Consider the following 26,877-nt stretch of genomic DNA (forward strand, 5'->3'; position numbering starts at 1 on the left):
ACTGTAGAATACTATAAAATACTATATGCCACCAAATTCAACAATCTAGAAGAAATGGAAAAATTCCTAGAACAATACAATTTTCTAGACTGAGTCATAAAGAAACAGAAAGCCTAAATAAACCCCAAAGCAGGGAGGAAATAGAATAAACTATTAAAAACCTACCCCAAAATAAAAGTTTAAGGCCTGATGGCTATACTAGTAAATTCTATCAAACATTCAAAGAAGACTTGATTCCTATTCTACTCAAAGTCTTCCAAAAAAGCCTGACCAGGTGGAGGTGCAGTAGATAGAGCATCAGACTGAGATGCAGAGGACCCAGGTTTGAGACCCCAAGGTTGCCAGCTTAAGCACGGGCTCATCTGGTTTGAGCAAAAGCTCACCAGCTTGGACTCAAGGTCACTGGCTCAAGCAAGGGGTTACTCGGTCTGCTTAAGGCCCATGGTCAAGGCACATATGAGAAAACAATCAATGAACAACTAAGGTGTTGTAACGCACAACGAAAAAACTAATAATTGATGTTTCTCATCTCTGTGTTCCTGTCTGTCCTTCCCTGTCTATTCCTCTGACTCTCTCTGTCTCTGAAAAAAAAATCTTCCAAAAAATTGAAGAAGAAACAATACTTCAAAACATATTTTATGAGGACAACATAACCCTCATACCGAAACCTGGCAAGGATAGCACAAAAAAAGTAAACTATAGACCAATATCTCTAATGAATATAGAGGCTAAAATACTAAACAAAATACTAGCAAATAGAATACAAAAATATATTAAAAAATAATACATCATGATCAAATGGGATTCATTCCAGAATCACAAGGATGGTTCAACATACATAAAATGGTTACATAATACACCATATTATCAAAAAAATACCAAAACCCACATGATCTTATCAATAAATGCATAAAAAGCATTTGATAAAATACAACAAAATTTTATGTTTAAATCACTCAACAAAATGGGTATAGAAGAAAAATATCTCAACATAATAACAGCCATTTATGATAAACCATCAGCTATCATCATATTAAATGGCACTAAACTGAAGGCTTTCCCCCTTAAATCAGGAACAAGACAGGGTTGTCCACTCTCTCCACTCTTATTTAATGTGGTACTAGAGGTTCTAGCCAGAGCAATCAGACAAGACAAAGAATTAAAAGGTATTCATATTGGAAAAGATCAAGTAAAGGTTTCACTTTTTACAGATGATATAATCCTATACATCAAAAACCCCAAAGACTCCACAAAAAGATTACTAGATAAAATAAACCAATAAAATAAGGTGGCAGGCCTGACCTGTAATGGCGCAGTGGATAAAGCATCAACCTGGAAATGCTGAGGTTGCCGGTTCGAAACCCTGGGCTTGCCTGGTCAAGGTACATATGGGAGTTGATGCTTTCAACTCCTCCCCCTGTCTCTCTCTCCTCTCTCTCTCTCTCTCCCTCCCTCTCTCCTCTCTAAAATGAATAAATAAAGTAAATAAATAAAGTAAGGTGGCAGGATACAAAATTAATATACAAAAGTCCATCGCCTTCCTATATGCCAACAATGAAACATCAGAAAGCAAACTCAAAAAAATAATCCCCTTCGTGGTTGCAACAACAACAAAAACAAAAACCTAGGAATAAACATAACAAAGAATGTGAAGGACCTATATAATGAAAATTACAAAGCATTGTTAGGGGAAATCAAAAAGGATACAATGAAATAAAAAAAACATTCCTTGTTCTTAGATAAGAAGAATAAATATAATCAAAATGACCATATTACCCAAAGCAATACACAAATTCAATGCAATTCCCATCAAAATCTCAATGTCATTTTTTAAAGAAATGGAACAAAAAATCATCGGGTTTATATGGAACTATAAAAAACTCCAAATAGCCAAAGCAATCCTAAGGAAAATGAATGAAGCTGGGGGCATTACAATACCTGATTTCAAATTATATTACAGAGCCACAACAATCAAAACAGCATGGTATTGGCAGAACAGACACGCAGACCAATGGAACAGAATAGAGAGCCCAGAAATAAAACCACATATATATGGTCAAATAATTTTCAATAAAGGGGCCAACAACACACAATGGAGAAAAGAAAGCCTCTTGAACAAATGGTGCTCAGAATACTGGAAAGCCACATGTAAAAGAATGAAACTTGACTACAGTTTGTCTCCTTGTACTAAAATTAATTCAAAGTGGATTAAGACCTAAATATAAGACCTGAAGAAATAAATTATATAGAAGAAAACATAGGTACTAATCTCATGGACCTTGGATACAAAGAGCATTTTATGAATTTCACTCCAAAGGCAAGGGAAGTGAAGGCAAAGATAAATGAATGGGACCACATCAGAATAAAAAGTTTTTGCGTAGCAATAGAAACTGAGAACAAAACAGACAGCCAACTAAACGGGAGATTATTATTATTTTTTTTTTGGTGAACGTTTTTTTAAAATTATTTTTTTCTTTATTTTTTTTCTTTATTTTTTAAATAATTTTATTTTTTTAATGGAGCAACATAAATCAGGATACATATATTCAAAGATAACTTATCCAGGTTATCTTGTCATGATATTTTTAAACAACAGCTCAGATAAGGGCTTAATATCCAAAATATACAAAGAACTCATAAAACTCAACAACAAACAAACAAACAATCCAATAAAAAAATGGGAAGAGGACATGAACAGACATGTCCTTCCCATGCCTCGGGAAGAAATACAAATGGCCAACAGATATATGAAAAGGTGCTCATCTTTATTAAGTATTAGAGCCCTGGCCGGTGGCTCAGCGGTAGAGCATCGGCCTAGCGTGCGGAGGACCCGGGTTCGATTCCCGGCCAGGGCACACAGGAGAAGCGCCCATTTGCTTCTCCACCCCTCCGCCGCGCTTTCCTCTCTGTCTCTCTCTTCCCCTCCCGCAGCCGAGGCTCCATTGGAGCAAAGATGGCCCGGGCGCTGGGGATGGCTCTGTGGCCTCTGCCCCAGGCGCTAGAGTGGTTCTGGTCGCAACATGGCGACGCCCAGGATGGGCAGAGCATCGCCCCCTGGTGGGCAGAGCGTCGCCCCTGGTGGGTGTGCCGGGTGGATCCCGGTCGGGCGCATGCGGGAGTCTGTCTGACTGTCTCTCCCTGTTTCCAGCTTCAGAAAAAAAATGAAAAAAAAAAAAAAAAAGAAAAGTATTAGAAAAATGCAAATCAAAACTATAATGAGATACCACCTCATGCTTTTTAGATTAGCTATTATCAAGAAGACAGGTAATAAGAAGTGTTGGAGAGGTTGTGGAGGAAAAAAAACCCTCATCCACTGTTGGTGGGAATGTAAAGTAGTACAACCATTATGGAAGAAAGTATGGTGGTACCTCAAAAAACTAAAAATAGAACTACCATATATGATCCAGCAATCCCTCTACTGGGTATATACCCCCAAAACTCAAAAACATTTTTACGTAAAGACACATGCAGTTCCATGTTCATTGCAGCATTGTTCACAGTGGCCAAGACATGGAAACAAAGAAAAAGTCCATCAATAGATGACTGGAAAAAGAAGATGTGGTACATACATACTACAGAAATCTACTCAGCCATAAGAAATGATGACATCAGATCATTTACAATAACATGGATGGATAACATTATACTGAGTGAAATAAGTAAATCAGAAAAATATTAAGAACTGTATTATTCCATACATAGGTGGGACATAAAAATGAGACTCAGGGACATGGACAAGAGTGTTGTGGTTACCGAGTAGGGGGTTTAAGGGAGGAGAGGTAGGGAGTGTGGGGAGGCGAGGGGCACAAGAAAAACCAGATAGAATGTGATGGAAGAAAATTTGACTTTGGGTGATGGATATGCAACATAATTAAATATCAAAATAACCTGGAGATGTTTTCTCTGAACATAAGTACCCTGATTTATTAATGTCACCCCCTTAAAATTAATAAAAATAACGCATTTTGATTAAATAGTTGCATAAAACAGATATATTTTAATTAGAAAATGATAATTACACCAGAATATTATTAGTGGTTTTGTTTGATATTTAGTTTTGTTATTTAGCTTCTGGAAAATTCACCTGCCATGATGTAACATTTTTAGTTCCTAATGTGCTTGTATCATTCATGAATTTAATTTTTAATTTTTAATTTCATTTAAAGGATGGAAAAATAAAAAGAGAGAAAATGCCATTTCAATGATAAATTGAAAAAGGAATGTCCATTTCTCATACCAAAGAAAGATACCACTGTTTTCTACAATATTTGCAGCGAGAATTTTGTGTTGCAGTTGGGGACAGAGCAGCAATAACAAAACATTTGACCATCAACAAACATAAGCAATCATTAGATGCATCAGCTGCCAGTTGTAAAGTAACAAGTTTTCTTAAAACTTCAAATTATGGCCCTGGCTGGTTGGCTCAGTGGTAGAGTGTTGGCTTGGCCTGCAGGAGTCCAGGGTTTGATTCCCGGCCGAGGCACACAGGAGAGGTGCCCATCTGCTTCTCCACCCCTCCCCCTCTCCTTCCTCTCTGTCTCTCTCTTCCCCTCCCGCAGCCAAGACTCCATTGGAGCAAAGTTGGCCCAGGCACTGAGGATGGCTCTGTGGCCTCTGCCTCAGGTGCTAGAATGGCTCTGGTTGCAACAGAGTGACACAGATGGGCAGAGCATCGTCCTCTGGTGGGCAAGCCTTCAATTTATTCTGAAGATGAAACACAGTTGGCTGAAATGGAGAAAACATTTGCATTTCATACCATAATTCACAAAGCTTTTTAGTATGGATTGTACAAATTATTGGAAAAGTTTCACAATACAAAATTTCCATATGCCTGAACAAAATGCGAGGCTATTTTAAAATCAGTATTTTAAAATTACTGTGACAAAATACTTACAGAGGACTTGGAAACTGCAGTGTTTGTAATGATTTTATGTGATGCACCAAATCATAATAAAATTAAATTGTATCCAATAATAGTAAGGTATTTTACTGTTACCAAGGGCATTCATGTAAACTTTTAAATTTAGAATCCATTGAGGGTGAAACTTCTGAAATTTTGTCAAAACAGCTATACAGAGTAATAAATGAAAACAATTTAAAATCCAAAGTTGTTGCACTAACAGCTGATAATACAAATACAAATTTCGGTGGGTGAAGATGCAAAGGGGTGAGTAATATGTATGTAAATTTACAAGAGTTACTCCAAAAGTAAATACTAGGAATAGGTTGTAATCTATATGTAAATATTTTGTCAAATGCAATCAACACAGCATCATGTGCCATGCCAATTGATATAGAAGTAATAATAACTACAATTTATTTGCATTCTAGTCATTTTACTGTTTGTGTTGCTACCTTAAAACAATTTTGTGAAGCAAATGTTGAATACAAAAAACTTTTAAGATAATCCAAAGTTAGATGGCTTGCTCTAACACCTGCTATAGAGCATGTTCTACAATTATTTGAGTCTCTCCGTTTATATTTTTTAAATTTAGACAAATGTCTTAAAATCCTGGAATTATTTTTTAATAACAAAATATCTGAGCTATTAATGTATTTTGTACATTATCAAGCATCTATTTTTTATAAAATAATTCAAAAGATTGAAGGAGAACACATTTCAGCTATGGAAGTTAGTCTTATTTTGAATGAGTTTATCCTTCAATATAAATCTCATTTTGAAGAAAAAATTATTCCTTTAATTATTAAAAAATTATCAGACTTATAGGAGTCAAATCAGGGCATCATAGGAAAGTTTATCAAAGAAGTGAAGAATTTTTACCAGACATGTTTTCAATATATCAAAGAATGTCTGAAACAAACATCATGGGAAACAACAGTTTTCAATGGTGTTTTTATTTACATTATTGCAAGTATATTAGACAGGTATTGAATCTTGTCTTGAGTTTTTATCTAAAGAAATGCCAGATGTCAAAATAGATGACAGTTGTTTCTTTGAAGAAATTAGAAGACTGAATGTATATTTAAATTCTGAAAAATTAATGCAATGGAAAACTGAACATGTCAAAATTGATTTGAAAGAGTTTTTTCAATTGTTAATGATTTTTGGACAAGTGAGAAATTGAGATTGAATGTTGATACTCTAGCTGTAGCACTTGCCATAAAATTCAATATGAAGGATATTTCTAGTTCAGATATTTCCAATATATTGTTACAAGATGATACATTGACAAAAATATTCATTCAATGGAAAACTACTTATTTAGATAATGTTATCTAAATGAGTACTTTTTTCTTATAAATATTATTAAAAATTAATAGGCATATAAGCATAATTACAATATAAAATATTGCAAGTGTTTTTATTATGCATTTATCATATTATTGTGTATTATTATTACAATGAATAAAATGTTTTTTTATTTATGATAATGTAAATAAATAAGTAAATAAATAAACTCTAACTCAGCAACAAGTTTAACTATGATTTTGGGATGGCCAATTTGATTTACTGAGGTTATATTCCATTACCTAAAAATTGGAGACAATATATACCTCTTAGAGTTGTGAGGATTAACTGAAATAATGTATGGCAAGTGTCTGGCACACAGAGAAGAGAGTGAGGTTCTGAATGGTTTTGTTACCTGTACAATATTATACTGTATGTTAGCTTTGGAAAAAGGACTCAAACCCAGAAAAAAAAGCAACATGTGTATCTATAAAAATCTATGCTTCTTTCCCTCTGGGGCAATTCTCCCAGAACACACAGTGATGGCACTGTGAGGTGCAGTTTCCTAATTCTCTCAGCCACCACTATGAGGGGTAATTTTCTTGATCCCTGCCTTCCAATGTGTAAAATGTTTTTTCTTTGTTTATTTACTCACCTGTCTCAGGGAGCCCTCAATAAACAGGTAATGGCCTGATGCTTTCCAGCTTTGCAGTTCCTCTATTGTCTGTCTTAATTCAATGCAAACCTGCTTGGCCTCAACTACCAGCATTACAAATTCTAAATGTAAAAAACATAGTTTTCTTTTCTTTTTTTTTTTCCTGTATTTTTCTGAAGCCGGAAATGAGGAGAGACAGTCAGACAGACTCCTGCATGCGCCCGACTGGGATCCACCTGGCACGCCCACGAGGGGGTGATGCTCTGCCCAACAAGGGGCGATGCTCTGCCCCTCTGGGGCGTCGCTCTGTTGTGATCACAGCCACTCTAGTGCCTGGGGCAGAGGCCAAGAAGCCATCCCCAGCGCGGGCCATCTTTGCTCCAGTGGAGCCTCGACTGGGGGAGGGGAAGAGAGAGACAGAGAGGAAGAAGAGGGGGAGGGGTGGAGAAGCAGATGAGCACTTCTCCTGTGTGCCCTGGCCGGGAATCGAATCTGGGACTTATGCACACCAGGCCAACGCTCTACCACTGAGCCAACCGGCCAGGGCCAAAAACATAGTTTTCACCCTTGAATTTAAAACAAGTTGCCTTGCATTCATGTTAAGTGACTTGAGGATTGTGATTTGAAGGCAATTTAAGTGTCAAATCAAATGGGCTCATTTAGTGTGCAACTAGTAAACAATTAATGTTGGACATTCATTAAAAGAACCATGTTGAGTTTGGCCTTATTTAATTAATTATTTATTTATTTATTTATTTATGAGAGACAGAGTCAGAGAGACAGAGAGAAGGGCAGATAGGGACAGACAGGCAAGAAGGGAGAGAGATGAGAAGCATCAGTTCTTCATTGTGTTGCCTTAGTTGTGTTTTCATTGCTTTGTCATATGTTCCTTGACCAGGGAGGTCCAGCAGAGTGAGATACCCCTTGCTCAGGCTAGTAACCTTGGACTCAAGCCCATAACCTTGGGCTTCAAGCCAGTGATCTTTGGGCTCATGCCAGCAACCATGTGATCATGTCTATGATTCCAGGCTCAAGCCAGTGACCATGTGCTTTAGCTGGTGAGTCTGCACTCAAGCCAGCAACCTTGGGGTTTCAAACCAAAATTCTCTTCATCCTAGACCAACACTCTATCTACGTCACCACAACCTGATAAGGCAGGTTTGGCATATTTTAAAATGACATCCTCTTGTGTTATCAAGTGGAAAGAAAGGAAAAGAAATGTCACCAACAGAATCTTAAGTAGATGGCTTATTGGCTTCTAATTTAGCAAGCTAAAATTTCTGCCCACTGACTTCTCCAATTATGATAAAATGAAAGAATTTTGAAGCAATTGCACCTTTAAATGTGATTGTATTTATATTTAAAAATTAAGAAGTGGAAAAATTCACAGAAAAAATGTCTTTGGAAACAAATATTACCACTATTATGTGACTTTCAGAAAACTACTTTATTCTATGAACATTAGTTTTCTACCCTATGAATTAAAGTGATGATGTCTCCTTTTCAGATTTATGAGAATTAAAAGGGCCCCTGGATATAAAGTGCCTAACAGAAGGCCTGTCACAAAGGAGTTGTATATTAAATGTTAGTTCTCATGACTCTTTCTGAGAGGTCATAACTGAAATCAGTTACAAAGTTAACTTACTTAAAGAGAAGTCTTTAACTTTCATCCATTGCTCAAAGCTCCAAAAGTTTAAGAACTACTACACTAGATAGAGAGTGTCAAAGTGAGAAAAAAAAACTCTTGTTCATTTCCATATATGCAGTGCCACATTATTCTGAGACATAAATCAAGCATTCTTCCTGTAACCAAATGCCATTCATATATTTCATAGCAGACTGTTTGTATGATTATTTAAAGAGGATTGGTTTTGCATCTATTATGATCTATTCTAGATGCAAATTATAGCAACAGCATAAATAATAATAATAATAATAATAATAATAATAAATCAATCTTTATTGAACTTTTTATGTGTCCTAGGGATTGGGCAAAATATTTTATAATTATTAATTTATTTAATCACCAAGCAATCTCAATTTTCTTATATGAGAAAGTAAAGAACAGAGAAGTTAAAATATTTTCTTATTGTTGTTATAAATCTGTAAGTGATGGAGCTAAACTATGAACCAAAAAGTTTGATTAAGAGATACTCATGCTATAGATTAAATAAGTTTAAGAAACTTTTCTATCATGAAGAAGCTTATCAACTTACTTGGAGTTTTGAAATGATGTATTCTGGGAAATTTGGACTTGATGCAAGTGGTGTGACCCTAAATAAATTCTACACTCTAAGCCAGTTTCTTCATATATTTTAAAACTCTGGCAAGAATGTAAAATTTTGCATCCACTTTAAAAAACAACCTGGCAGTTTCTAAAAAGTTAAATACAAAATTACCATAAAACTTAAAAATTATTCTCCTAGATGTACACCCAAAAGAAATAAAAAATATATGTTCATGCAAAAACATATACATTAATGCTCACAGCAACATTATTTATAATTAAAAATTGGAAACAACCCAAATGTCCACCAACATCTATACAATGGAATATTATTCAGCAATAAAAAGTAATAACTTGATTGATATTTGAGCTCTGCCAGACTGTCTTCTAAAATTGCTAAATCCAGAACATGAATACATTGCTAATGCTGCTTCAGCACTCACATTTCCATACAAATTGTAAAATAAAATCAAATGTGGTCTCATGAGTAATATCAATTTGCTGTCAATAAAACCATAGTTATAATGAAGAGAGAAAGTACAAACAAACTGAGGCAGAAAGAAATGATTAAATTTATGATTGAAAGTGAAATTACAGATATTTTAAGTTAAGGCTTATATCCATGTGATAGGAATTAAAATATTGCAACATTCATGAATTTCAGAGCTATATAAATTTTTTTATATGCCACCATTTTATTTTTAATTCTCACTTTTGTCAGTGTTCTATGCTCTCAAACTAAAAATTTAAAAAGAGACTAAAGAAGAGATAGTTAAGTGTATCAAAATACTACCAAGTACTACAAATTGAACATTATAATCCTGAATGAGAAGTTTTAATAAAAGTGAATTGATAATCATCTTTAAGTATATGAGGGAAAGTTACTTGTAATCATTTTGCTTTAAAAGAGATGTTCAGGAGAACCAAGATGATGTTGGAGTAGGCAGACATTCCAATTGCCTCCTCCAACAATGAACCTGGAGTTATAACTATATTTAAGAACAATAATCCTGAAAAATCAACTCACAACTAAATGAAGAGGAGTCTCATAATCAAGGGTTTACGGAAGAAGCCACATGAAGACAGGTAGGAAGGATGCAAAAAGGGTTTCCTCTACTCCTACGAGTCACAGCTGAAGTTCCAGAGAGACATTTTAGCTGTGAGGGAGGTTAAACCTGAGAAGTATGAGTCCAGAGCCCCAGATCCCTAAACCTAGAGCATCAGAGCCTAGAGAAAGTGCTTGCCAAAGGAGACAAGAGTTCTAAAAAATGTAGGCATCCTTTTAGAGAGCAAAAAGAGAAAATCTTGTTCATAGCCACTTATTCTGGACTGCAGCAGAAGGAAGGCTAGAGTTGGAAAAGAAAGTAGGAGATTGGCTTGACCAGGCGCAGTCGATAGAACATTGAACTGAAATGCGGAGGACCCAGTTCAAAACCACGAGGTTGCCAGCTTGAGCATGGGCTCACCTGGTTTGAGTAAGGTTCACCAGCTTGAGCCCAAGGTTGCTGGCTTGAGCTAGGGGTCACTCAGTCTACTGTAGCCATCCAATCAAGTCATATATGAGAAAGTAATCAATGAACAACTAAGGTACCACAATGAAGAATTGATTCTTCTTATCCCTCTGCCTTCTTGTCTGTCTGTCCCTCTCTCTGTCTGTGTCACAAAAAAATAAATAAAAGAAAGTGAGAGATGGTGGCCTCTGGTATAGACATGGTGGGGGAACAACCAACAAGACCTCTATACTGAATTACTCTCCAATATCACAGTCACCATTTTTCTCTGGTAGAACAATGCCCTTTGTGAAGCATCTGCCTAGGGGAAAACAAATGTCCCACCCTCAGGAATCTCTGTTGTTCCACCCTGCAAAGATTGGGTTCTGCTGAGAAGTAAGCAGCCTTACCTAGGAAGAAAGGGGCTGAAAGACTCAGGAAATGACTGTGACTCAGTTGTCTGGCATTGAAGCCAGAGTTATACACACACTTTCAATATATGATTTTTGCCTCTGCATCATGGAAGATTATGTAGAAACTGTTCAAACTGTTGGCAGACCAAATCTCTGGATTTCAAAGGCCACTCACACAGGATTACTAGTACCCAAATCCCACTGAGTTCTCAGAAAAAAATTAGAACAAACTGATACCTGAGGCCCTAGGTTGAGAGCCACACCTACTACTTTTTTTGATGCCTGATTAGGCCCAACCTCTCTACCAGAGATTTTTTTCTTCCAGTGGCTGAGCCTAACAGTCAACAGACCAAAGCAGCAGACAAAGTCTTCTGCTGACTTAACCTTGTCTTGGTGCCAGTCAAAACGAACAGAGGAGTGCAACTTTGTCCTTTCATGTGCACTTAAGCCCAGCAGAGGCAGCCACAAACTCTGAATTGCTTATAGTTCTAAAAAGGTTTCTGAAGGCCAGTCATAGGCAGTGTCTTACCCTGGTCAGTACCAGATTTCCTCTTAAGAGGCCCAGAACCAGTTCATCCAGTAACCAGCTATAGACAAAATGAGAACAAGATCTAAGTAGCATTACAAGTAGTATATCCAAATGAGAGATTATCAGGCACCAAACCCAGCTGAGGTGAATTCTACTTTCTGTATTCAGCACCTAGATAGCAGCTCACATGTATTAGATGAGGTAGAGCCTCACAGCCAGCTAGCCCAAGTCCCAGAAACCCTGCCCTGCTGGGCTAAGTTTTATTGGTGAAAGAGCAAGAGGCTTAGAGGTCAAACATTTAAAGTGTGAGTTCTTTGGAGCCTATTGTTTGGATCATTTAAGGGATTAGACACCTACTGAAGGAAAGGCCACAATCAAATCCAATGAAATTCTCTCTCAAGTATCCTGTCTGGGACTAGGGACTCCTCCTCTGAAAGAACGTTTGAAAGAAGGAACTGTGAGCCCCAACCAACTTGAATCTGCTGCTCACTTCTCTGGGGAAAAATAAAATTAGAGTATCCAGCAGAGCCTGAGGTATTAGATTCTGGAGTATAGGCCACTTTCCTTATACTAATATTCTAACCAAGAGACCACCCCAAGTATGGAGTCCACTAATGTTGTTATCTCATCCTCAGTTGCCTTAAGCCACAAAGCTTGCAACTTGTGAAGAGTTTGAAGAGGTGTGGTCACTTTGAGCCCACTCTGCAGTCTTTCTACAAAAGATACTGCAGAAAGACCAGACAGTGGCAAGAGGAAGTACATCTGCTAGAAAGTGGTGGCAAATTTTAAGGAACATGAGACCTTTTACAGAGGAGCTGTCAGTTCTAAACAGGGCAAACTTCACACTTATACACAAGTTAGCTCCTCCTATACACACTCAGACACATAAACCATAGACATAGCCATCAAATAGAATAGCTCCAGACAGGTAGCCTATAGTGGGTTGCAAATAATATGTGACATGAATGCATACCCAAACAACACCCAAATGACCCAGCACCAACACAACCAATAGTAGGTATGTGGCCACATGAATGCTAGATGCAAATAGCCATACAAGTGGCACTTTCAAATGGGAGTTCAGTAGGTACCAGACCCTGACTGGATTAACTGTTATATATCCCAGAGGACAGACACTGCACAGTGACTAAAACATATGACCAAAGTTGATTTTAGAGCCAGCCAGCCTAAACAGTTAACTCCTCTCACAAAATGGTCAACAGCATTCAAAACTTACATATAACAAGAGTGTAAATATATCCCTCAAGAAATATTCCTAGAGCAAGGGGCTCAGGTGGCCTGGATGTTAGTACCACTGAGCTCATCTTTTTTATAAATTCAGTGAGAGGAGGGGAGGCAGAGAGACAGACTCTAGCATGTACCCTGCATTAGATCCACCCAGCAAGACCACTAGTGGGTGATGCTCAGTCTATCTGGGGCACTGCTCCATTGTTCAGCAACTGAGTTCTCATCAGTGCCTGAGTCAGAGGCCATGGAGCCATCCTTGGTATCTGGGGTCAACTTGTTCCAATCGATCCATGGCTGCAGGAAGTGAAAAGAAAAAGAGAAGCTAGGAGAGGGTGAATAAGCAGACATTGATTCTCCTGTGTGCCTTGACCAAGCATCAAATCTGAGACAGTCATAAACTGAGCTGACGCTCTGCCACTGAGCCAACTGGTCAGGGCTCCATCATCCTGGTAAAAACATCACAAAAAATCTAGAAGCCAGAGAAGAGCTACCTAACACATAGAGAAAAAGGGCAGAGAAAATATGCCCCAAATGAATCAACAAGAGAAATCCCCAAAAACATAATTACATGAAACTGAAACAACCAAACTACCAGACACAGAGTTTAAAATAATGGTTATTGGGATATTCAAGGATCATAAAGTAAGAATGGATATCAGTGAGAACTTAAACAAAGAGTGAGAATTAAAAAAAAATTTAAAACTATAAAAAATAACCAGTCAGAAATGACAATAAAATATCTGAAATGAACACTGTTCTAGAAGGTTTCAAAAGCAGGTTGAATGAAGTGGAGATGAAATCAGTGATTTAGAAGACAAGATAAATGTAAGTACAGAAGCAGAGCAGGAAGAAGAAAAGAAGCTCAAGAAAGGTCAGAAATGTCTAAGAAACATCTAAGACAATATTGAGTGAAATAATATCTGCATCATAGCAGTTCTGAAAAAGAGAACAAACAAGGGCTAGATAACTTGTTTGAAGAATGCTTAGGTAAAAATATCCTTAACCTGATGAAGAAAAAAGTCATATAACTTCAAAAAGCACAGAGAATCCCATTAAAGATGAACCCAAAGAGGCTCACAACAAAACACATCATAATTAAAATGTCAAAGATAAAAGGCAAAGAAAGAATCTTAAAAGCTGTAAAAAGAAAAGCAATTAGTTATTTATAAAGAAGCCCCCCATAAGGGTGACATCTTACTTCTCAACAGAACACTTCAGGTCAGAGGGAATTGCTAAGAAATATTTAAAGAGATAAAAAATAAATACCTTCAGCCAAGACTATTCTATCCAGCAAAGCTATAATTTACTAATGAAGTGGAAACAATGAGCTTCCCAGGCAAATAAAAAATAAAGTATTTAATTACCACTAAGCCAGTCATGTAAGAAATGTTAAAGGGCCTGCTATAAGAAGAAAAAAGAAAAAAGAAAATAAAGAAAAAAAATTATAAGTTTCAAAAATACAATGTTAATAAATAAGTACATATAATAATAACCTTAAATGTAAAAAGAATAAATGTTTCAGTAAAAAAACAACAACATAGGCTAGCTGAATTGATAAGAGACTATGACTCATATATATGCAGTTTAGAACAGACCAGCCTCAGAACAGAAGACTAAAAGTGAGGGGATGGAAAAAACATTCCAGGCAAATAGAAATTTTTAAAAAATGCGAGAATATTTCTGACTAAATAGTTTAATAGTCTTCAGAAAATAAGCTACAGTAAGAGACAAAGAAGGTCATTATTTAATGATAAAGGAAGCACTTCACCAAAAGGATAAAATCATTGTACATTATTATGCACCCAATATAGGAACACCTAAATACATAAAGCAGATTTTGATGAACATAAAGGGAGCAATTGACACCAATATAGTAAAAGTATGGGATTTTTACATACCTTTGACATCAATGGGTAGATCCTCCAAAGAGAAAATTAACAAAAAACAGTGATCTTAAATGACACATTAAATTTTATTGATATTTTCAGAATATCTTACCCCAAAGAAGCAGAATATACATTTTTTACATGTGTACATTAAACATTTTCTAGACTAGACAACATGTTAGTACATAATATTAGTTTCAATAAATTCAAAATGATGGAAATCATATCAAGCATCTCCTCTGACCAAAATGATATAAAATTGGAAATTAACCACAATAGAAAAACTGAAAATCATTTAAACACTTGGAGTCTAAACACCATATTATTAAATAATGAATGGGTTAACAATAAGATCAAGAAAGAAATAAAAAATTTTCTTGAGACAAATAAAAATGAACATACAATAACTAAAAAATTATGGGACACAGCAAAAGTAGTCCTGAGTGGGAAGTTCATAGAATTAAAGACATACCTCAAGAAGCAAAATATCTCAAATATACAATCAAACCTTGCACCTAAGAGAACTGGAAAAAGGAAAAAAAGTTCAGAATAAGCAAAAGAAAGTAAATAATAAATATCAGAGTAGAAATAAATGATATAGAAGTTAAAATAACAATATAAAAGACCAACAAAAGAAAGGATGTGGTTATTTGAAAAGTTAAACAAGATAGAAAAACCTTTAACCAGATTCATCAAGACAAAAAAGAGAGAAGAACCAAATAAATAAAATTGGAAGTAAAAGAGAAGTAACGGGTAACAACATAGAAATAGAAAGAATTTTGAGAAAATACTATGAAGAAGTATATGTCAAAAATTTGTACAAGATAGGGGAAATAGATAAACTTCTAGAAACATAACAATCTTCCAAAACTCAATCTAGAAAAATGAGAAAACTTCAGCTGACCAATTATCACAAATGATATTAAAACAGTAATAAAAAAAACCCCAGCAAACAAAAGTCCTGGACCAGATTGACTTACAGGTGAAAATTACCAAACATTCAAAGAAGAAACAATTTCTATACTTTTCAAACTGTTCCAAAAATTCAAAAGGAGAGAAAACTTTTAAGTTCATTTTACCATGCATGCAGAATCCTATTTCCAAAACTAGGTAAAAGCATTACAAAGGAAAAAAAAATGATAAGCCAATATTTTTGATGAATAGAGATGCTAAAATTTTCAACAAAATATGAGGAAACCACATCTAGGAATACATTAAAAAGATAATACATAATGACTAAATGGGATTTATTTCAGGAAGACAAGGTTGATATTATATTTTCAAATCAACAAACATCATTTGGCCCTGGCCAGTTTGCTCAGTGGATAGAATGTCAGCCTGGCATATGGATGTCCTGGGTTTGATTCCCAGTCAACGCGCACAAGAGAAGCAACCATCTAATTCTCTTCCATTCCCTCTCCCCTTTCGCTTTCCCTCCTCTCCTTCAGCCAGCGGTTCTATTGGTTTGAGCATTGGCCACAGGCACTGAAGTTAGCCCAGTTGGTCCAAGTGCATCAGTATCGGGCGCTAAAGATAGCTCAGTTGATTTGAGCATCAGCTCCATACAGGGGTTGACAGGTGGGTGCAGAAATCTGTCTCATTATCTCTCCTCCTTTTCCAAACCCCCCCAAACCCCGCATTTATCACCTGAACATAATGAAGGATAAAAAACAACATGACCACCTGACTAAGCAAGGGTGCAGTGGATAAGCCTCAGGCTGGGACTTAGAGTCCCCAGGTTAAAACCCCATCATCACCAGCTTGAGCATGGTCTCATTCGACTTGAGTGGGGTCTCACCAGCTTGAATGTGAGCTCACTGGCTTGAGCATGAGATTATAGACATGATCCCATGGTTGCTGGCTTGAGCTCAAGGTCACTGGCTTGAAGTCCAAAGTTGCTTTCTTGAGCCCAAGGTTGTTGGCTTGAGCAAAGGGCCACTAGTTCTGCTGTAGCCTCCAGGTCAAGGCACATATGAGAAAGCAATCAATGAACAACTAAAGAGACTAAGGAGCTGCAACAAATAATAATGCTTCTCATCTCTCTCCCTTCTTGCTTGTCTGTCCCTATCTGTCCCTCTCTCTGTCTCCTTCTTTCTGTCTTTATCACACACACAAACTCACACACACACACACACACAAAAAAAAAAAAACCCTACATGACCATATCACTAGGAGGAAAAACATTTGATAAAATTCAGCAACATTTGTAATCAAAACTCTCAGCAAGGTAGAAATAGAGAGAACATACCTCAACATAATAAAGGCCATATATGATAAACCAATGCCAATATCACACTCAATGAGCAAAAATTCAATGCAACCCCCTTAAAATAAGGAACAAGACAAGGGTGACTCTTTTAATCACTCTTATTCAACATAATACTGGAAGTTATAGCCACAGCAATCACAAAGAAAAAGAAATAAAGGCATCCAAAATGGAAAGAAAGAAGTAAAACAGGCATTCAATGCTGATGGCATAATATTGCCCATAGAAAACCCTAAAGTCTATTAGACTTGATAATGAATGCCAAAACCTATTAGACTTGATAAATGAATTAGGCAAAGTGGCAGGATATAAAATTAATATTCAAAAATCAGTGGCATTTTTATAAGCCAATAATGAACTGTCAGAAAGAGAAATTTAAAAAACAATCCTATTTACTATTGCAACAACAACAAAATATAAAGTACCTAGAAATAAATTTAATCAAGAAGATAAAAAAGTTGAACTCAGAAAATTATAAGACATTGAAAAAAGAAATCAAGGAAGGCATGACAAGACAGTGGGGCAGTGGATAAAGCATCAGACTTGGACCCACAGAATTCAAGTTCAAAACCCCAAGGTCACCAGCTTGAGTATAAGTTCATCCAACTTGAAAGCGGGCTCACCAGCTTGAGCATAGGGTTACTGGCTTGAACACAGAATCATAGACATGACCTAATGGTCACTGACTTGAGCACAAAGGTCACTGGCTTGAGCCCAAAGTTGCTGTCTTGAGAAAGGGCTTACTCACTCAACTGCAGACCCCAGTCAAGGCACATATGATAAAGCAATCAACGTAGAGCAATCACCAAACAACCAAAATGCTGCAATAAAGAATTGATGCTTCTCATCTCTCTCCTTCCTGACTGTCTGTATCTATCTGTCCCTCTCTCTAACTTTCTCTGTCTGTAAAAAATAAATAAATCAAAGATATAAACAAATGAAAGCATATATCATATTGATAAATAGGAATAATTAACATCATTAAAATATCCATACTACCCAAAATAATTTATAGATTCAATGCAATTCCTAGTAAAATACCAATGGCATATTTCATAGATCTAGATCTAATATTCCAAAAATGTATATGAAACCAAAATAGAACCCAAATATCTTCAGCAATCTTGAAAATGAATAACAAAGTTGAAGGTATCACACATTCTGATATCAAGCCATACTACAAGGCAATTGTAATAAAAACAACCTTGTAATGGCATAACAACAGGCATACAGAATAATAGAACAGAAGAGAGAAACTAGAAATAAGCCAATGCCTTTACAGTCAATTAATATTTCACAAAGGAGGCAAGAGTGCAAAATGGAGTAAAGATTGTCTCTTTAATAAATGGTGTTGGGGAAATTGAACAGGTACCAGGAAGACAAAAAATCCAATTAAAAAATTAATGAAGAACTTGAATAGACATTTTCCTAAAGAGGGTGTATAGATGGCCCATAAGCACATGAATAAATGCTCTTTGTTACTAATCATCAGAGAATTGTGTATTAAAACCAAAATGAGATATCATTTTATACCTTCCAGAATGAATTTCAATAACAAATCAACAAATAAGTTTTTTCTAGAGAAAAGAAGAATGGTAGTAGCAGGTACTCCACAACTGACTCTCCATAGTCATTCTCTCCCCTTAGAGATGGAGGTGTTCTGCATCTGATCCACTGGTCTGTTGACATGTGGAGAGGAACACACTGAAACCTGAAACCACCATTACTAGAGCCATAAAACTGCAAAGCCTAAAGCTACAAAGCCAAAAAAGTGAAACTGTAAAGCTCTCACAACATGCTCTACTTACCAATGTGATTGAGGCCTTCCACATATCAGCATAAATTTGCACAGGAATTTCACAGAGCCAAAATTTGTACTGCAGTGACATCTACTAGAAAAAAAAGTAACCTCTGACTCAAAAAATAAAAAAGTATATATTTCTTCCTTTTCTTATTTTTTTCTTTCCTTGTTCTTTTTCTTTCCTCATTTTATTATCCTTAATTTTTATATTTTTTATTTTTATTTTTTGCTGAGTATTTTATTTTAGATAATTTTTCTTATATTCCTCATTTTATTCCCCTTTCTTTTGCTTTTTTCCTTTTTCTCATATAAATTTTATTTTTCCTTAAATTTTTATATTTTTTACTTTTATTTTTTGAGAAGTTTCATTTGTTTTTTATTTCATTTGTTTCCTTTCAATTTTCAGATCTGTCTCTTTATTTTTGGAAGTGTTTTTCTACTTATGATTTTTTAAATATTTATTTTTTCAATTATTATTATTGTTCATTTTGTAGTTGTTCCTTGTTAGATTTCTTAACAATATCTATCTCAAATGAAATTAAAAAAAATACCAAGCATGCACAAGACAGATACTTCAGATAGATAATGGACAAACTCTAGAAAAAAAATTTTCAATATATGGAAAACTTGGAGTTAAAGGACAGAAAATTCAAAATTTAAGTTCTAAAACTACTTAATGAGATGTGAGAAAACAGTGATAGGCAATTTAATGAGCTTAACAAACAAATTAATGAACAAATTGCATTATCAAGGAGACCAAAACATTAATAAAGAACCAAACAGAAAAAAAAGCACTCAATACATTAACTAAATAATGAGGTAGCAAGTTTAGCCAATAAAACAGCCTGGATAGAGCAGAGAATCAGTTACATTAAGGACAGGAAACTAAAGATATTATAGAGAGAAGAAGAGACTCACAAATTAAATAAAATGAGAGAGCTCTACCAGATTGGCTGACTCTATCAGAAAGAACAAGCTTGCAAACCTGTAGAGGAGTTGGTTAGGTGAGGCCTATCTGAGCCCACACTACAGTTTTTCTATAGAAGACCAAGCAGCTACAAGAGAAGGTGAAGCAGCTGAAAAGTGGATGTACAACATACAGAGCTTGGGGCTTTTACATAGCTGCTGTCATCTCTAAGCAAGCTGATTTTTATACACAGGTTGGCATTTTCCACACTACCCAGGCAGAGAAAACGCTAACACAAACAGCACAAAGAGCAGTATCTGCAGACAAGTATCCCTCAGCAAGTTAAAAACTATGATTGATGTCAACCCAAGACAATTTAGAACCAACACAACTGGTAATGAGTGGCAGCCAACATGAACCCTAGACTTGGTCAGCTACACAAGCAGCACACCCAAAGAAGAAGTCTAGCAGGCACCAGACACTATGGAGAATAAATATGCCCAACATTGCACAGTGTGTAATACACATGATCAATGTTGACCTTTAGCCAGCCTGAAGAGATAATCATACACATGAAAGAACCAGCTACATTCAATACTCACATACAACAGGAGAGAAAATAGTACCCTGAAGAAGCATTCCTAGAGGAAGGAAAACAAGTGGCCTGGAGGTCAGTACCAAATGGCCATCTTGTTTATAAAGACACCACAAAAATTTCAAAGACAGACAACGCAAACTAATACACACAAAAAAATGGGCAGACAAAGAAATGTGACTCAAATGAACCAACAAGAAAAATTCCCAGAAAAAATTAAATGAAATGGAAATAACCAAACTACTAGACACAGAGTTTAAAATAATTATTTTTAGAATGCTCAAGTATCTTAGAGCAACCGTGGATGATCATAATGAGAATGTAAATAAAAAGATAAAAAACATCAAAAAACCCATAAACATCATAAAAAAGAACAAGTAAAATTGATAAATACAATATCAGAAATGAAGACTGCACTAGAATGAATCAACAGCAGGCTAGAGAAAGCAGAAGATTGAATCAGTGATATAAAAGACAAGATAAACAGAAGCACAGAAGCTGAGAAGCAAAATGAAAACAGGCACAAAAAGACTGAGGAACTCTAAGAGACCCCTGTGAAAACATGAAGAGAAAAGACATCCACATCATAAAATTTCCTGAAGAAGAGAACAAACAAGGGATAGAGAACATGTTTGAAGAAATCATAGCTAAAGATTTTTCTAAAATGATATAGGAAATTATCACACAAGATCAAGAAGCATGAGAGCCCCACTAAAAAGAAATTCAAGAACTACACCAAGACACCTCATTATTAAAATGCCAAAGTTAAAAGAAAAAGAAAGAATACTACTACTAGTAAGAAAAAGAAAGTTAATTACCTACAGAGGAACCCCTATAAGGATGATATCCAACTTGTCAACAGACACTTGAGGCTAGAAGAGATTGGAAAGAAATATTCAAAGTGATGTAAAACAAAAATTTAAAACCAAGATTTCTTTATCCAGCAAGGCTTTTATTTAAAAGTGAAAGAAAAATAAAAAACTTCCCAGACAAAAAAAAATAAAAACAACAAAAAAAAAACCCACCTCAAGGAATTCATTACAAACAAACCAGTATTTCAAGAAATGTTAAGGGGCATGCTATAAAAAGCCGAAAGGAAAAAAAAGAAATCAATATAAAGAGAATGGTAGATTTAAAGAATAAAATGGCAATAATTATGTACATATTAATAACAACCTTCAATGTAAATAGATTAAATGCTTCAAACAAAAGACATAGGGTAGCTGCATAAATAAGAAAACACGACCCACGCATTTGCTATCTAAAAAAAATCCACCTTAGAACAAAAAGTACACACAGAATAAAAGTAAAGGAACGGAAGAATTATTTCATGAAAATGGAAATGAAAAAAATTGCTGGGAAGTAATACTAAAATGTGACAAAATAGCCTTTAAAAGAAAGGATATATAGTAAGGGATAAAGAAAGTCACTAAATAATGATAAAGGGAACAATCCAACAGTAAGATATAACCATTGTAAATATTTATGTGCCTAATATAAGAGCACCTAAATATACGAAGCAGATTTTGATTGACATAAAGGTCAAGACCCATAGCAGTACTAAAATAGTAGAAAATTTATTACCCCACTAACATCAATGGACAGATCCCCCAGACAGAAAATTAACATACAGCAGCCTTAACTGACGCACTAAATCAACTGGATTTAATTGATATCTTTAGAACCTTTCACCCCAAAGCAGCAGAATATACACATTTTTCAATGACTCATGGTACACTCTCTAGGATTGACCACATGTTAGGACACAAAACAAATCTCAATTAATTTAAGAAGATAAAAATCATCTCAGGCATCAGCTCTGATCATAATGGCAAAAAACAAGAAATGAACTACAACAGAAAAATTGAAAAACATTCAAACACTTGGAGGCTAAATAACATGCTATTAAATAAAAAATGGGTTAACAATGAGATCAAGAGAAAAGTAAAATAAAATCCTTAAAACAAATAAAAATGAACATACAACAACTCAAAAATTACGGGATACAGCAAAAGCTGACTTGAGTTTGAAGTTTATAGCATTAGATTCATAACAAAGAGCAAGAAAAAGATCAAATAAACAAGTTAACACTGCATTTAAAAGAAAGAGAAAAAGAACAAGTAAAGCCCAGAAGAAATGGAAGAAAGGAAATAATAAAGATTAAAGCAAAATTAAATGACATAAAAAATACAAAAGTACAATAAAACCAAAAGATGCTTTTTTGAAAAGATAAACAAGATTGATGAACTTTATCCAGACTCATCAAGAAAAAAAGAGGAGGACTCAGACAAATAAAATTAGACATGAAAGTGTAGTGATAACAACTGACACTACGGAAATAAAAACGGATTGTGAGAAAATACTATGAAGGTCCATATGTCAAAATATTGGAAAACCTAGGCAAAATGGATAAATTTCTAGAAACATACAATCTTTCAAACCTCAATCTAAAAGAATCAGAAAACCTACACAGATCAATTACAACAAATGAAATTAAAAGTTATCAAAAAACTCCCAGCAAATGAAAGCCCAGGAACAGATGGCTTTACAGGTGAATATTACCAAACATTCAAAGAAGAAATAACTATGTTTCTTAAATTATTTTTTTAAAAATTCAAGAGGAGGGAAGATCTCCAAACTCATTTTATGAGTCAAGCAATATTCTCAATCCAAAACTAGATAAAAACACTACAAAGAAAGAAAACTATAGGCCAATATATCTGATAAACATAGAAGCTAAAATTCTCAACAAAATATTAGCAAACTGAATCCAGAAATACATAAAAAAAGATTATACATCATGATCAAGTAGGATTCAATCCAGGGAGTCAAGGCTGTTACAACATACACAAATCAATAAATGTGATTCATCACATAAACAAAAGGAAAGATAAAAATCACATGATTATATCAATAGATGTAGAAAGAGCATTTGCTAAAATCCAGCACCCATTTATAATCAAAACTCTCAGCAAAGTGGAAACACAGGAAACATACCTCAACATAATAAAGGCCATCTCTGAGAAACCCACAGCCAACATCATACTCAATGGCAAAAATGAATAGTAATCTCCTTAAGATCAGGAATGAGCAAGGGGTGCCTCTTCTCACCACTCTTATTTAACATAATTTTGGAAGTCTTAGCCATAGCAGTCAGAAAAGAGGAAATAAAATACATCCAAATTAGAAAATAAGAAGTAAAACTAACATTATTTGCTAATGACATGATACTGTTCATAAAACTACTTGATATGATAAGTAAATTTGGCAAGGTGGCAGGATGTAAATTAATATTCTGAAATCATTGGAATTTTTATACACCAACAATAAAGTGTCTGAAAGAGAAATTAAGGAAATAATCATCTTCACTAACGCAACAAAAATAATAAAGTACCTAGGAGTAAATTTAACCAAGAAAGTTAAAGACTTGTACCTGGAAAATTATATGACAGTGAAACAAAAAACCAAGGAATATACAAACAAGTGGAAGCATATACTGTGTTCATGGATAGACAGAATAACAACATTAAAATTTCTATACTACCCAACAATCTATAAATTTAATGCAATTCCTATTAAAATACCAATGAGATATTTTAAAGATATAGAAAAAATATTCCAAAAAATATATATATGGAACCAAATAAGAACAAGAATAACCTCAGCATTTTTGAAAATGAAGAAAAAAGTGGGAGATATCACATTTCTTGATATCAAGTTATACTACCATGTCATTGCAATCAAAACAGCTTGGTACTCTCATAAGAACAAGCATACAGACCAATGGAACAGAACAGAGAACCAGAAATAAACTCAGGCCTATATGTTCATTAGGTTTTTGACAAAGGAGGTAAGAGCATACAATGGAGTAAAGACAGTCTCTTTAAGAAATAGTATTGGGAAAACTGGACAGGTACATGCAAAAAAATGAAATTAGACCACCAACTTATACCATTCACAAAAATAAACCCAAAATGGATAAAAGACTTAAATGTAAGTTACAAGACCATAAATGTCTTAGAAGAAAACAGGCAATATATTCTTGGATATATCTCATACAATATATTTGCTGATTTATCTCCAAAGGCAAGTGAAATAAAGGATAAAATAAACAAATAGAACAGTACCAGACTAAAAAGCTTTTCACAGCAAAAGACACCATGAACAAAATAAAAAGACAACCCACACAATGGTAGAACACATTCGCCAATACATATGATGAGGGGTTAATAACCAAAATTTATAAATAATTTCTGAAACTCAACACCAGAAAAGTAAATGATCCCATTAAAAAATGAGCTAAGGAAATGAATAGACACTTCTCCAAAGAAGACATAGAAATGGCCAAAAAGGCACAAGAAAAAATATTCAATGTTACTAATCATCAGAGAAATACAAATTAAAACCACAATGAGTTACCAACTCACACCTGTCAGAATGGCACTCATTAACAAATCAACACACAATAAGTGTTGGCAAGTGTGTAGAAAAGGGAACCATCCTACACTAATGGTGGGAATGTAGACTTGTGGAGCCACTGTGGAAACCAGTATGAAGTTTTCTCAAAAAATTAAAAATGGAACTGCCTTTTGACTCAGCTATCTCACTTTTAGGAATATATCCTAAGAATACTAAGTCACGGATTCAAAAGAAGAAATGTGCCCCCCCCATGTTTATTTCGGCATTATTTACAATAAGTGTGATCTGGAAATAGCCAAAGTGTCAGTGGAACAGTGGATTAAAACTGTGGTACATATACACAATAGAATACTACGCAGCTGTGAAAAAGAAGGAAATCTTAACTTTTGCAATGACATGGATGATCCTGGAGATTATTATGCTAAACAAAATGTGCCAAGCAGGGAAAGACAAATATCAAATGATTCCATTCATGTGTGGAATCTAATGAAATTGAGGAATGAAATAGAAGCAGAGGCAGGGTCACAGGGAGGTGAGGGACAGTTTTCAGAGGAAAAGGGGAATGAAATGATGGGATTAGAGTAGGTGAAAAGATTAGTCAAATTATATATACATAACACATAGATACAGATAATAGAACAGTAAATCCCAGAGTGAAGGGGGCAGGGAGTTAGAGGGACAGGGGCAGAAGTGTGTAATTTGGGACACAAGGGTGGGGGATGAGGGTGTAATATTGAGTAGGACACTTGAATTCATGTTAACACAATAAATTAAAATTAATAAAAATTAAAATAATTTAGGGAGATTAAAATTATACCAAACATGTTCTCTGAACACAAGGCTTTGAAATTAGAATTCAACTGCAAAAAAGAAGACAGAACCCCACAAAAATTTTGAAATTCATCAAAATATTTCTATTAAATAAATTGATCAAAGAAGAAATAAAAGCAGAGATCAAAAGATATATGCAGAGAAATAAAAATGACAACACAACATATCAAAATTTCTGTGATGCAGCAAAAGCAATAAGAGAGATGTTTATAGGCCCTGGCTGGTTGGCTCAGTGGTAGAGTGTTGGCCTGGTGTGCAAGGGACCCGGGTTCGATTGCAGCCAGGGCACATAGGAGAAGCGCCCATTTGCTTCTCCACCCCCCCTCCTTCCTCTCTCTCTCTCTCTCTTCCCCTCCCACAGCCAAGGCTCCATTGGAACAAAGATGGCCCGGGGACTGGGGATGGCTCCTTGGCCGCTGCCCCAGGCGCTAGAGTGGCTCTGGTTGCGGCAGAGCGACACCCCAGAGTGGCAGAGCATCGCCCCCTGGTGGGCAGAGTGTAGACCCTGGAGGGCGTGCCTGGTGGATCCTGGTCGGGCGCATTCGGGAGTCTGTCTGACTGTCTCTCCCCATTTCCAGCTTCAGAAAAATACAAAAAAAAAATAAAAGAGAGAGATGTTTATATTATTATAGGCTTATATGAAGAAATGAGAGATCCAAAGTAAACACCCTAACATACATTTAAAGGAACTGAAAAAAGAACAAAGGTAATCTAAAATCAGCAGAAGAGAAGAAATAATAACAATTAGAGAAGAAATAAGTGAAATAAAGAACAGAAAAAGTTTAAAAAACTAAATACAATGAAGAGCTGGTTCTCTGAAAAGATCAGTAAAATTGATGAAACTGTGGCTTGACTCACTAAGGGAAAATAAGAAAGGACTCATTCAAATCAAAATCTGAAATGAAAGAGGAGAAATTGCCACAAACATTATAGATATGCAAGTGATCATAGTACAATAGTATGAATAATTATATTTCACCAAATTCAACAACCTAGAGAAAATAGATAAATTTCTAGAACTAAACAATTTTTCTAGACTGCTTCACGAAGAACTGGAAAACCTAAATAGATATATAAGCAGAGAGAAAATACAAACATCTATCAAAAACCTCTCCAAAAATAAAAGTAAAACTAACATTATTTGCTAATGTTAGTTTTAATGTTAGATAGATGGCTACACTAGTGAATTCTGTCAAACATTTATAAAATATTTGGTCCCTTTCCTTCCCAACGTCTTCATGAAACTAGATGATAAAGCAATATTTTCTAGAGCAGGAAGATGGCAGCGGAGTAGGCGGGCACACAGACGCCCAGCTCTCAACACCAAACTGGAATACAAATCAATTTAGGAAAAATCAGCATGAAAAACCAACACTGAACTGCAAGAACAGCTCTCAAAAACCAAGGAGCAAAGAGGAAG

Source organism: Saccopteryx bilineata, chromosome X (genome assembly GCF_036850765.1).
Source record: "Saccopteryx bilineata isolate mSacBil1 chromosome X, mSacBil1_pri_phased_curated, whole genome shotgun sequence".
Taxonomy (NCBI): domain Eukaryota; kingdom Metazoa; phylum Chordata; class Mammalia; order Chiroptera; family Emballonuridae; genus Saccopteryx; species Saccopteryx bilineata.